This window comes from Triticum dicoccoides, chromosome 3A (genome assembly GCF_002162155.2).
Source record: "Triticum dicoccoides isolate Atlit2015 ecotype Zavitan chromosome 3A, WEW_v2.0, whole genome shotgun sequence".
NCBI classification, from domain to species: Eukaryota; Viridiplantae; Streptophyta; class Magnoliopsida; order Poales; family Poaceae; genus Triticum; species Triticum dicoccoides.
The window spans coordinates 380,693,107-380,704,654 of NC_041384.1; positions in this window are offsets into that span (position 1 = coordinate 380,693,107).

An 11,548-nucleotide genomic window follows, 5' to 3' on the forward strand; every position below is an offset into this window, starting at 1 on the left:
TTGCTTATTAGTCTCAAGAAACTTTGTTAACTTTGCACAATTCCACCCGCGGGGTGTTTTTCAAACTCATGTTGGATATCGGCCAAGGTCCTTTTGATGTGTAAATATCTTATCCGAGTTCTATCTTTCCTTGCCTTCTGCTCTTTTGGCTTTTTTCCTTTGCCGCCTTCCCTTGGTTGCCGTCTTGCCAGCCGAACAGCTGCTCTGCGGACTGTGGCTGGGTCAAGTACTTGGCCAATTTTGGGAAGACAAATACTTAGCCGGCTAGAGTTTTCTAGCAAGTTAAGTAGAAGCCGGCCGGCCGGCTGCTCGGCAACCGGTCGGTGAGGCGAGAAGCCGGCTTGGACTATGTGTGTGCTTTAGGTCCTTAGCCATTTTTCATGCAGTCGCCCTTTTCGCCTTAGCTCCTGCCAACCGAACAGTCGCTCTGCGAGCTACGGCCTATGGCAGGAGAAAGCTAAGGTGCCAACACACTACTTGTCCGGCTGCAGGAAGCATTTCATAGTACAAAGCGGCAAGCCCCCAGGTCGACTGGTCGAACCCGGTGCTAGACGGTTTAATCAGATAACACAAATGACAGGCGTAATATTTATCATATAGATAAAAAGAGGGCAGTCCCCGAGCTCTTCTCGGGGGACCAGGAGTCTTCGTACTTAATACAAAAGTTGGCGTGATACATACTGCTTTTAACTGTAAAACCTTCGAAGGATATTCACATTCCATGGTCGCCCCGTCTCCTTGCCGGAGTTATCTCTTTTGCATGCTCGAGGCTTCTGAGCGTCGATGAGGTAGTAGGAGTCGTTGGCCAACACCTTGCTGATGATGAAGGGGACTTCCCAAGGTGCCGAGAGCTTGTGCTGGCCGGCTATTCGCTGGATCAGCCGGAGCACAAGGTCTCCTTCTTGGAAGGATCTTGGCTTGACCTTTCGGTTGTAGTATCCGCACAGACTCTGCTGGTAGATGGTGGACCGGCTGAGTGCCAACAGCCGACCCTCGTCCAGCAGATCGACACCGTCTTGTCGTGATTCTTCTGCCTCCTCTTCGGTGTACATGGTGACTCGAGGGGAGTCAAATTCTATGTCCGTCGGGATGACGGTTTCGACACCGTAGACGAGAAAGAAAGGAGTGAAGCCGGTTGATTTGTTCGGGGTTGTGCACCGACTCCAGAGGACGGCCGGCAACTCATCGAGCCAGCAGCCGGACGAACGCTCCGGAGGCTCGACCAGTCGAGGCTTGATGCCGGACAAAATAAGGCCGTTTGCTCGCTCCACTTGGCCATTTTACTGCGTATGGGCTACAGACGCTAAGTCCAGTCAGATGCCCTACGTCGCGCAGAAACGGGCCAAGGCGCCTTTGGCGAAGTTCGTGCCATTGTCGGTGATGATGCTGTGTGGTATGCCATACCAGATGGTGATGTCGGAGATGAAAGTCACAACAGTCGGACCATTCAATTTCTTGATTGGTTTTGCTTCTATCCACTTGGTGAACTTGTCCACCGCGACAAGCAGATGAGTCATGCCACCTCGTGCTGTTTTGAATGGTGCCACCATGTCCAGGTCCCAGACAGCAAAGGGCCAAGCAATGGGGATAGTCTTGAGTGCAGAAGCCGGCTGATGAGGCTTGGACCGGAACTTCTGGCACCCTTTGCATTTCTGGACCAAGTCTTTGGCGTCTTCTAGAGCAGTCGACTGGAAAAAACCATGGCGAAAAGCTTTGGCAACAAGTGCCCTTGAAGTCGCGTGGTGACCACACTCGCCTTGATGGATATCTTTTAGGATTGCTTGGCCTTGCTCCGGCTCCACGTAGCGCTGGTAAACACCAGTGACGCTGCGCCTCACAAGTTCTCTGTTGACGATTGTGTACGCTGCTACCCGACGTTGCACCTGCCGGGCCGAGATCTCATCAGTCAGTAGTTTTTTGTTCACCACGAAGTTGAGGATGGGGTGGCCCATGAAGGTGCTGCAATTTCTTCGATTGCCAGGACTGCCACTTGCACGAGGGTGGTTGGGCTGGGAGGCGGTGGGTTGGAGTCTGCCGTTGCTTGCTGAATTGATGAAGTCCCCGGGGCCGACTGCCGCAGTCTGGGCCGGGCTCTGAGGTTCCAGGGCCAGGTGCGACTGCTGCAGTCCCCGAGACGCCTGCCGAAGTTCCCGTGCCGACTGTTAGGGCTCTTAAGTCGGATCCGACTGCTTTAGGAGGAGCCGACACAAAGATGGAATCCGGCTCTGGCGATGGTTTAACAGACGGCTTGAGGAGGCGTTGCAGGGCGACGCCGGCTGGTATTGCTTGCCGGGTGGAGCCAATTTGTGCTAAGGCGCCGGCTTGCTCATTGTCATTTCTTGGCACGTGGAGGAACTTGCACCCTTTGAAGTATCCACTGAGTTGCTATACGAGGAAGCGGTAGCTGGCCATATTTGCATCCTTGGCGTCCCAGTCGCCCGATGACTGCTGGACCACCAAGTCGGAGTCTCCATAGCATAGGATCCGACGAATGCCGAGTTCCTTGGCAAGCCGGAGCCTGTGTATGAGCGCTTCGTATTCAGCTACGTTGTTGGAAGTGGCAAAGTGAATTTGCAGCACATATATGAGCTTGTCGCCTTTGGGAGAGGTGAGGACGATGCCGGCTCCTAGACCGGTGCACATTTTTGAACCATCAAAATGCATCCGCCAATGGGTGGAATCTGGCGCTAGCGGCAGGTACTGGGTCTCGGCCCAGTCGATGAGGAAGTCGGCCAGCGCTTGCGACTTGACGGCAGTGCGAGGTTGGTAGTAGATGGTGTAGGGGGCCAAGTCTATGGCCCACTTGGCCACTCGGCATGAGGCATCCCGGCTTCCAATGATCTCGGCAAGTGGGGCTGTGCAGACCACAGTGATGGGGTGCTCTTGGAAATATGGCTTCAATTTCTTGGCAGCAAAATGCATGTGATAGGACATCTTCTGGTAGTGGGGGTAGTTCTGCTTGGAGGTGGATAGTACTTTGCTAAGGTAATACACCGGTCTCTGGACCAGTAGAGCTCTTCCTTCTTCCTTGTGTTCCACCACTATGACTATGCTGACCACCTAGCTGGTAGTGGCGATGTAGAGGAGCATGGGCTCCTTAGGAGTCGGGGCCACTAGGACAGGCGGAGTGGTCAACATTTTCTTGAGATGAAAAAAGCTTCATCCGCCTTGTTGTTCCACTCGAAAAAAGTGGTCTTCTTCATGAGCTGATACAGGGGAAGAGCCTTCTCGCCTAGCGGACTGATGAAACGGCTGATGGATGCCAAGCAGCCGGTGAATTTTTGTACATCCAGCAGTCGGGTGGGCACCTCCATCCTCTCGATGGCCTTGATCTTCACAGGGTTGCACTTTATACCGTGCTCTAAGACCAAGAAGCCAAGAAGCTGGCCGGTTGGTACTCCAAAGACGCATTTCTCTGGGTTGAGCTTGATCCGAAATTGGCGCAGATTCTCAAAGGTCTCCTTGAGATCTTCTAGTAGCGTCCCACGCTTTTTCGTCTTCACCGCCACATCGTCCACATAGACATGAGCGGTTTTGCCGAGTTGCTTGAGGAGACACTTCTGCATGCATCGTTGAAACGTGGCGCCGGTGTTTCTCAAGCCGAATGTCATGGTCAGGTAACAGAAGGCTCCAAATGGCGTGATGAAGGCGGTCTTCAGCCTGTCGGCTGGGCCCAGCTTGATCTGGTGATACCCAGAGTATGCATCCAAAAAACTCAACAGCTCGCAACCGGCTATAGAGTCAATCACTGGTCGATTCTTGGCTGAGCGAACGGGTCTTTGGGGCATGCTTTGTCGAGGCTGGCATAATCAATACACATGCGCCGCTTCTTGTTCTTCTTCAGCACTAGGACCGGGTTGGCTAACCACTCTGGAAAGAACACCTCCATGATGAAGCCGGCTGCCAGAAGCCAGGCTATCTCTTCTCCAACAACTCTTCTTTTCTCTTCTGACAGGCAGCGCAAGGGCTGCCGGACTGGCTTGGCGTCAGGTCGGACGTGTAGCTTGTACTCGGCGAAATCTGTCGGAACGCCCGGCATGTCCTTGGGGGACCATGCGAAGATGTCCCGATTCTCACGGAGGAAATCGACGAGCTCACCTTCCTATTTACCGTCAAGGTTTGCACCTATGACAGCATACCTCTCCGGGTGCTCGGGGTCCAAGGCTATCTTCTTTGTTTCTTTGGCCGGCTTGAACGAGCCCTCGGCTTCCGATTCCTTAGGGTTGGGTGACATTTCTGGCTGCTTGCCTGCCATTGCCACAACCCAGTCAAGGAGCCACTTCTTTGTTGCGATCACGAGGGACTCGGCCAACCGGCTGCTCTCTGCAGCGCAGGCAGATGACTTCTTGTAATCTCCTGCTATGGTCAGGATCCCCTTGGAGCTCGGCATCTTCATCTTTAGGTAAGCATAGTGGGGAACTGCCATGAACTTGGCCAGGGCAGGCCGACCAAGTAATGCATGATAAGGGCTCTCAAGGTCCACCACTTCAAACCAGACTGGCTCTCGGCGGAAATGACTTTTGTGCCTGAAGAGGATGTCTATTTGAGTCTTGCCGATTGGTGAGCAGGAAAGGCCAGGAACTATGCCATGAAAAACAGTCCGGCTGGGCTGAAGATGTCTATGCTTGATCCCCAACTTCTCCATGGTATCTTTGTATAGAAAGTTGATGCTGTTGCCGCCATCTATCAGGACTCGGGAGAAGCGAGCAGCTCGCCTCTCTGTGGCAAACATGGCATCCAACACCAAGGCATAAGAGCCGGGGTTTGGCATCACCTCCGGGTGGTCAGCTCTGCTCCAGCTGATGGGCTTCTCTGACCAGTGCATGAACTCGAGGGTCTCTGATGCTACTGCATTCACTTCTTTCTGCTGCCACCGTCTGTTGCGCCTGTCATCGGCATGCTTGTGAACACGACGTAGGCTCCATGATCCTCAGGATAATCATCTTGTATGGCACCGACTGGCCGGGCCGCCGGCTGCTGAGGAGGAGGAGGTGGCGGGCCGTCTAGCGGAGGAGGCTGGAGTCCGTCGCCCTTGGTGATCCGGGTGAGCCAGTGGCACTTCCGAGTAGTGTGATTGGATGGCTTCGCACCGCTATGGAACTTGCAAGGTGCATCAAGAGTCTGCTAGTACGAGAAGGCGGGCAGCCAGTTGGGCTTGCCGCACTTCTAGCGCTTGGGAGGAGGCGACCCTTCTGGCTGCTGACCTTCAACTGTTGCCACCTGCCGGCTCGTGGGAACTGGCTGCATGGCCTTGCGCTTGTTGTCGTTCGGTTGTTGTCGCCGACTGGAGTCACTAGCCGGGGTCCGGGGAGCTTGGGGGCCACCTTGCCCGATACGTTGACTTGAATCTCCGCCTTCATGGAGGAGTCGTCTATGGCGTACTTGCCGGCTATGATTAGTAGTTTGTCGAGGGTCGCCGGCTCGTCGCAGAGAAGCTTGTGTTTGAGGAGGGTTCCCTCTCGGCACCCGGCAGTGAAGTACTCGATGTCCTGCACCTTGTGCACACCCTCGCATGAGTTGTGCAACTCGGCCCAGCACGTAAGATAGTCGCGAGTCAACTCGTTGGGGCCTTGGACGCATAAGGAGAGTTGGCGGGGCTTGGGAAGCCGCTTGTACATGCTGGTGAAGTTGCGGATGAATGCTTCGGTGAAATCAACCCAGCTGTTGACACTGCGGGGCTTCAGGCTGTTCAACCACGTCTGGGTCGTGCCCTGGAGCATGAGCGGGACATACTTCATGGCAACATGCTTGTTGCCATTGGCGATGCTGACCGCTGTGGAGTAGTCGACGAGCCAGTCCTCCAGCTTCATGGAGCCGGTGTACTTGGGTGTGTCTCTCGGGAGAGTGAATCCATTGGGGAAGGGCTCATCTCGGATGCGGGGGCCAAAACAAGGCGGACCCAACTCATCTTCCTCTTCTAGCGCCAGGGATCGGTTGAGGGGATCGATCCGGTGGCGGGTATCATTTTCCCCGATTCCTTCTGGGCGGCCAAGGCGGTCGCCGAGTAATGGGTGATCAACAGGCGGCGGGGAAATGCGCCTCTCCCTGCGGGGAGGAGGAGGCGGACAGTCGTCTCGCCGCCGTACTGCTCTTGGGCGACCGTCTTGGTTGCGCTCGATGGTGATGTCAGTCCGGCTACGGCTGGCAGCCGGCTCCTTGTCTCTTCTGTCGCGGACGCCACCAGTCGGCGTCCGGGATGTCGTGCCTTGGTCTCATTGAGGAGGCAGATCATTGTCTCGCCGATTGGGCGCTTCAGTCCGGCACCCGGCATCTTGCTGCTCAGCAGCCGCGTCGAGGAGCTGCTGAACTCGCTCTGTCATGTGGCGACGCACGTCGCCCTCGAGCTTGTCTAACTCGTCTGCTGCCGGCTGGGCAGTTCGTATGTTCTCTGCGGGCATGGCGTAGACGGGACAATCTGTCCCGAACATGCTGGCGATGGTCGCGCCACGCTGCCTAACCAAGCCAATGCGGTTGGGCCCGCCAGGAGCTGGCGTGCCGCCGACAGCATGGTCCATTTCCCGCTGGTAGGCCTCCGAAAGGCGTCTCATGCTAGCCAGCTGGTTGGCGCTCTCGACGAGCTGGACACGGCGCGCTTCCAGCGTCTCGGCATCGGCGTCTTCCGGGATAGGCGCAGCCAAGTCTTGCATTGCCGTCTGCAACGGGTCCTGGCCACCTCCGCCAGAGTGCTCACCGTGGTTGATGACGAGCACCTCCGTGATGGTGCTACTGCTGTTGTTCGCGCGAGGAAGCGGCTCCTCATAGACCACCATGTTAGAGGGGAACGCGTCGAGTGATGCCGTGTCAGAGTCGACCAATATCGGGTCGGTGGAGCCAACCGACTCCAAGTCAGAAGCAGGCTCGCTGGCGACGTGGAGCTGATCAAGGAGGCTCACGAGGCGGCTCTCAGGGCCATCGGTGCCCGCATCAGACGCGGGCTCGTCGGAGAGGTGATCTCACCAACAAGGTCGGCGAGGCAGCTTGCCACATAGGCGGCCTCCGCACCACGCAGCGCGTCGGTGCAGACGCCGTCTGGCGTGCCGGGCCAGCTGCGCTCGCCAGGAAGGAACAAGGTTCCCGTCCAGAGCAGGTCTCCGGGAGACGGTGCACCTTGCCCCACGGTGGGTGCAAAATGTCGGGGGTTGGGTGCGACATATGCCAAAAGATGGCTTATCATGGTGGGGGCGAGTAGAACATCGCCGGTGCCTGGAAGCGGGATGAGGCGTAGACATGAACGCCGGCGTACTTTACCTAGGTTCGGGGTTCTCCTAGGAGATAACACCCCTAGTCCTGCTCTGCGGGGTATCCGCATGGTCACTAAGGCACAAGTGGTACAATGGTGCTCCTTGAGATGTTTGCTAGAGGTGGAAGAAGGCAGGCACGCTATCTCCTCCTCTAGGTGTGGGTCTAGTTCTAACAGGTTGGAACCCTTTGCATGGGTGCCCTGGGGGGTTTATATAGGCCTACCCCTCCCAGGGGTACATTGGTAATCTGCCGGGTGTAGGACCCGGCTGTCAGTGTCTTCGGCCGCCGGCTTCTCCGCCGGCTGCTAGGGCCCGCCGCCGGGTGGGCTCCGCCGACTGGTCAGGGTCTTGCCGGCTGCTGATCACTGTAGCCGTGATGCTAATGATGCATGCTTGGTCGGGGGAGCGTGGCTACAGTTCCGCCGCCTGGTGGGCGTTTACTGTAGCCAAACCGCGTCCCATTTGGTTGATGGCGCATGGGGCCCGAGGGAGGGATAAGCCGCCTGTCGGAAGCTGGCTTCCCTTAGGTCCGGCTGCCTTGGCTTCTTCCGCCCTCAGGGCTCTCACTACCTGGTAGGGCCCACCGCCTGCAAGCCGTACTGACAGGCCGTCATGGGAACAGGGCTCCGCCTGTCAGGGGTGACGTTTGGGGGGAGAGGCAACAGTGTCGTGTCATGTGGAGATCTCCGCCTGTACGGGGCACTATCGCCACCCCCGGCCCTGGATTCGATGGGATGGGCTATGCCGTAGCCATGCCCGGTCTTGTCTCCTTGATGAGGGCGCAGACTTTGAGGGCACCACGGGCCGACTGCTAGGGGCCGGCCTCTCTGGAGGCCGCTCACTAGGAGTCGGCCTGTCGTGATGCCGTCTTCTGGAACTCTGCCGCCTTCAGCCAGTCGGCCGCTCTGCCAACCGGGCATCAGAAGGCGGAGATCTATCTTGACGTCTTGAGGGGCGCAACCAGCCCTGTTGTCTTGAAAGGTTCAAGGGCTCAGGTTAGGCTACACGTGGCCCATTACTCCGACAAGTACATATAAAGGCATGTTAAGCACAACAGGCTAAACATCAACCAAATATATCCATGGTAGACAACATAATATACAAATGATAGCTTCAATGTGCAGGCTTAAGCACGCTAGTTAAGCAAAACAAGAAGTGGAAATGTGTGTTAACGGCATCATACATAACATTTAGAAACAAGCAAATAGTCACTCAAACTGGTATTGTGCAGGTCTACAGTACACTAGTTATTGTTAAAAAACGAAAATGCATGTTAACTGCAATATCCTTAACAACAACCAAATATCGTAATTCATAGCGGTATTGTTGAAACTGTTATTGATGAAATTGAACTGCATGGAAAATAGTTGTACATATAGAGCATCACATTGTGAAGAACTGAAATAAACAAGTCATAAGGACATCTCTAGGCGATCCTTAAAAAGTTAAGGGACTAAAACCCTTAGTGGATATATATACTCCAGCAATATTTGGCCTTTTCTAGTCGATCCCCTAAACTTAAGGTTGTAAAATTCAATTTGATCAAGTTCAAAGCAGGTTCAACCGAAAGTAGCATGCATTCAAACATAAACATAGATAGTTTTGCATAACCGAACATAAAACATAAATTTAAACTAAGCTAAACTACTTTCAGTCGAACTAGAGGTCGAGCCAATCCTTCCTCGTCATGTACGGTGTGCCGCGAGCCGGGTCCGGGCTGGTACCGTCGTCGGGGAAGGCACTCCTCCACTCGTCGAAGTCGATCTCCTCGTCCTCGGGGACCACCTAGATGCCCTCCGTGCCACCGTTGCCGCCGCCTTCGACCTCGTCATCTGAGGAGAGAGAGATAAACTCGCCGCCCTCTGTGTCGCCATCCTTGCCGCCTTCGACCTCGTCATCGTAGGTGAGCGCAATAACCTCGCCGCCCTCCGCGCCGACAAAGCTTGCCCGCTCTGCCTCCACGAGCTCCCTGTGCTGCCGGCGGAGCTCTTGCATGTAGGCCTCGTCGGCGGCCTCGGCCTCGAGGCGCTCCCACACCTCATGGTCCTCCCGCGCCATAGCCGAGCTCACCACCCTGGCTCCGGTGGAATGAGGTCGACCGAACGTGTGCCAAGGGGGAAATTGAGCCTAGCCGCCGCGCCGTGGTAGCGGTCCTACCAGCGGTCGTACTCCATGGCCACGAGCTCGATCGTGTGGAAGTTACCGAGCCACCGGAGGGTGTGGGTCTCCCGATCTGTAATCTCGGCGACCCACGTCCCCCACTGCCGCTGCCAGACCCCGAGGTAGGACCTCGTCGGCTGTCAGGTCCGAGGGAGGACGGGGAAGTCCTCGAACCGGCGTAGGGGCGCGGCGACGGGCGGATCGGGGGACCGCTGACGGCGGATCGAGCCCGCGGAGGACTACGGGGACACCTTGGCGGACACCTCGCCGACGTTTGCTACCTCTTGAGCACTATGTTGGTTTTCCCTTAAAGAGGAAAGGGTGATGCAGTAGAGCAGCGTAAGTATTTCCCTCAGTTTTTGAGAACCAAGGTATCAATCCAGTAGGAGGCCACACACGAGTCCCTCGCACCTACACAAACAAATAAACTCCTCGCAACCAACGCGAAAAAGGGGTTTTCAACCCCTTCACGGTCACCTACGAGAGTGAGATCTGATAGATATGAAAGATAATATTTTTGGTATTTTTATGATAAAGAGAAATAAAGATGCAAGTAAAATAAATGGCAAAGGAGATAACTAACTATTGGAAGATTAATATGATGGAAAATAGACCCGGGGGGCATAGGTTTCACTAGTGGCTTCTCTCGAGAGCATAAGTATTATGGTGGGTGAACAATTTACTGTTGAGCAATTGACAGAATTGAGCATATTTATGAGAATATCTAGGTATGATCATGTATATAGGTATCACGTCCGAGACAAGTAGACCGACTCCTGCCTACATCTACTACTATTACTCCACACATCGACCGCTATCCAGCATGCATCTAGAGTATTAAGTTGAAGAGAACAGAGTAACGCTTTAAGCAAGATGACATGATGTAGAGGGATAAACTCATGCAATATGATATAAACCCCATCTTGTTATCCTCGATGGCAATAATACAATATGTGCCTTGCTGCCCCTACTGTCACTGGGAAAAGACACCGCAAGAATGAACCCAAAACTAAGCACTTCTTTGCAAGAAAGGTCAATCTACTACGCCAAACCAAACTGATAATTCAAAGAGACTTGCAAAGATAACCAATCATACATAAAAGAATTCAGAGAAGATTCAAATCTTGTTCATAGATAAACTTGATCATGAACCCACAATTCATCGGTCTCAACAAACACACTGCAAAAGAAGATTCCATCGAATAGATCTCCACAAGAGAGGGGGAGAACTTTGTATTGAGATCCAAAAAGAGAGAAGAAGCCATCTAGCTAATAACTATGGACCCGAAGGTCTAAAGTAAACTACTCACACTTCATCGGAGAGGCTATGGTGTTGATGTAGAAGCCCTCCATGATCGATACCCCCTCCGGCGAAGCTCCGGAAAAGGCCCCAAGATGGGATCTCGTGGATACAAAAAGTTACAGCGGTGGAATTAGGGTTTTGGCTCCGAATCTGGTAGTTTGGGGGTAAGTAGGTATATATAGGAGGAAGAAGTACGTTGGTGGAGCAACATGGGCCCCATGAGGGTGGAGGGCGCGCCTGGGGGGGGGGGTAGACACGCCTCCTACCTCGTGCCTTCCTGGTTGATGTCTTGACGTACGTTCCAAGTCCTTGGGATTACGTTTGTTCCGAAAATCACGTTCCCGAAGGTTTCATTCCGTTTGGACTCCGTTTGATATTCTTTTTCTGCGAAACTCTAAAATAGGCAAAAAAAACAGCAATTCTGGGCTGGGCCTCCGGTTAATAGGTTAGTCCCAAAAATAATATAAAAGTGTATAATAAAGCCCAATAACGTCCAAAACAGGATATAATATAGCATGGAACAATCAAAAATTAAAGATACGTTGGAGACGTATCAAGCATCCCCAAGATTAATTCCTGCTCGTCCTCGGGTAGGTAAATGATAAAAACAGAATTTTTGATGTGGAATGCTACTTGGCATAATTTCGATGTAATTCTTCTTAATTGTGGTATGAATATTCATAGCCGAAAGATTCAAGACAAAAGTTCAATATTGACATAGAAATAATAATACTTCAAGCATACTAACTAAGAAATTATGTCTCTTCAAAATAACTTGGCCAAAGAAAGTTATCCCTACAAAATCATATAGTCTGGCTATGCTCCATCTTCACCACACAAAGTA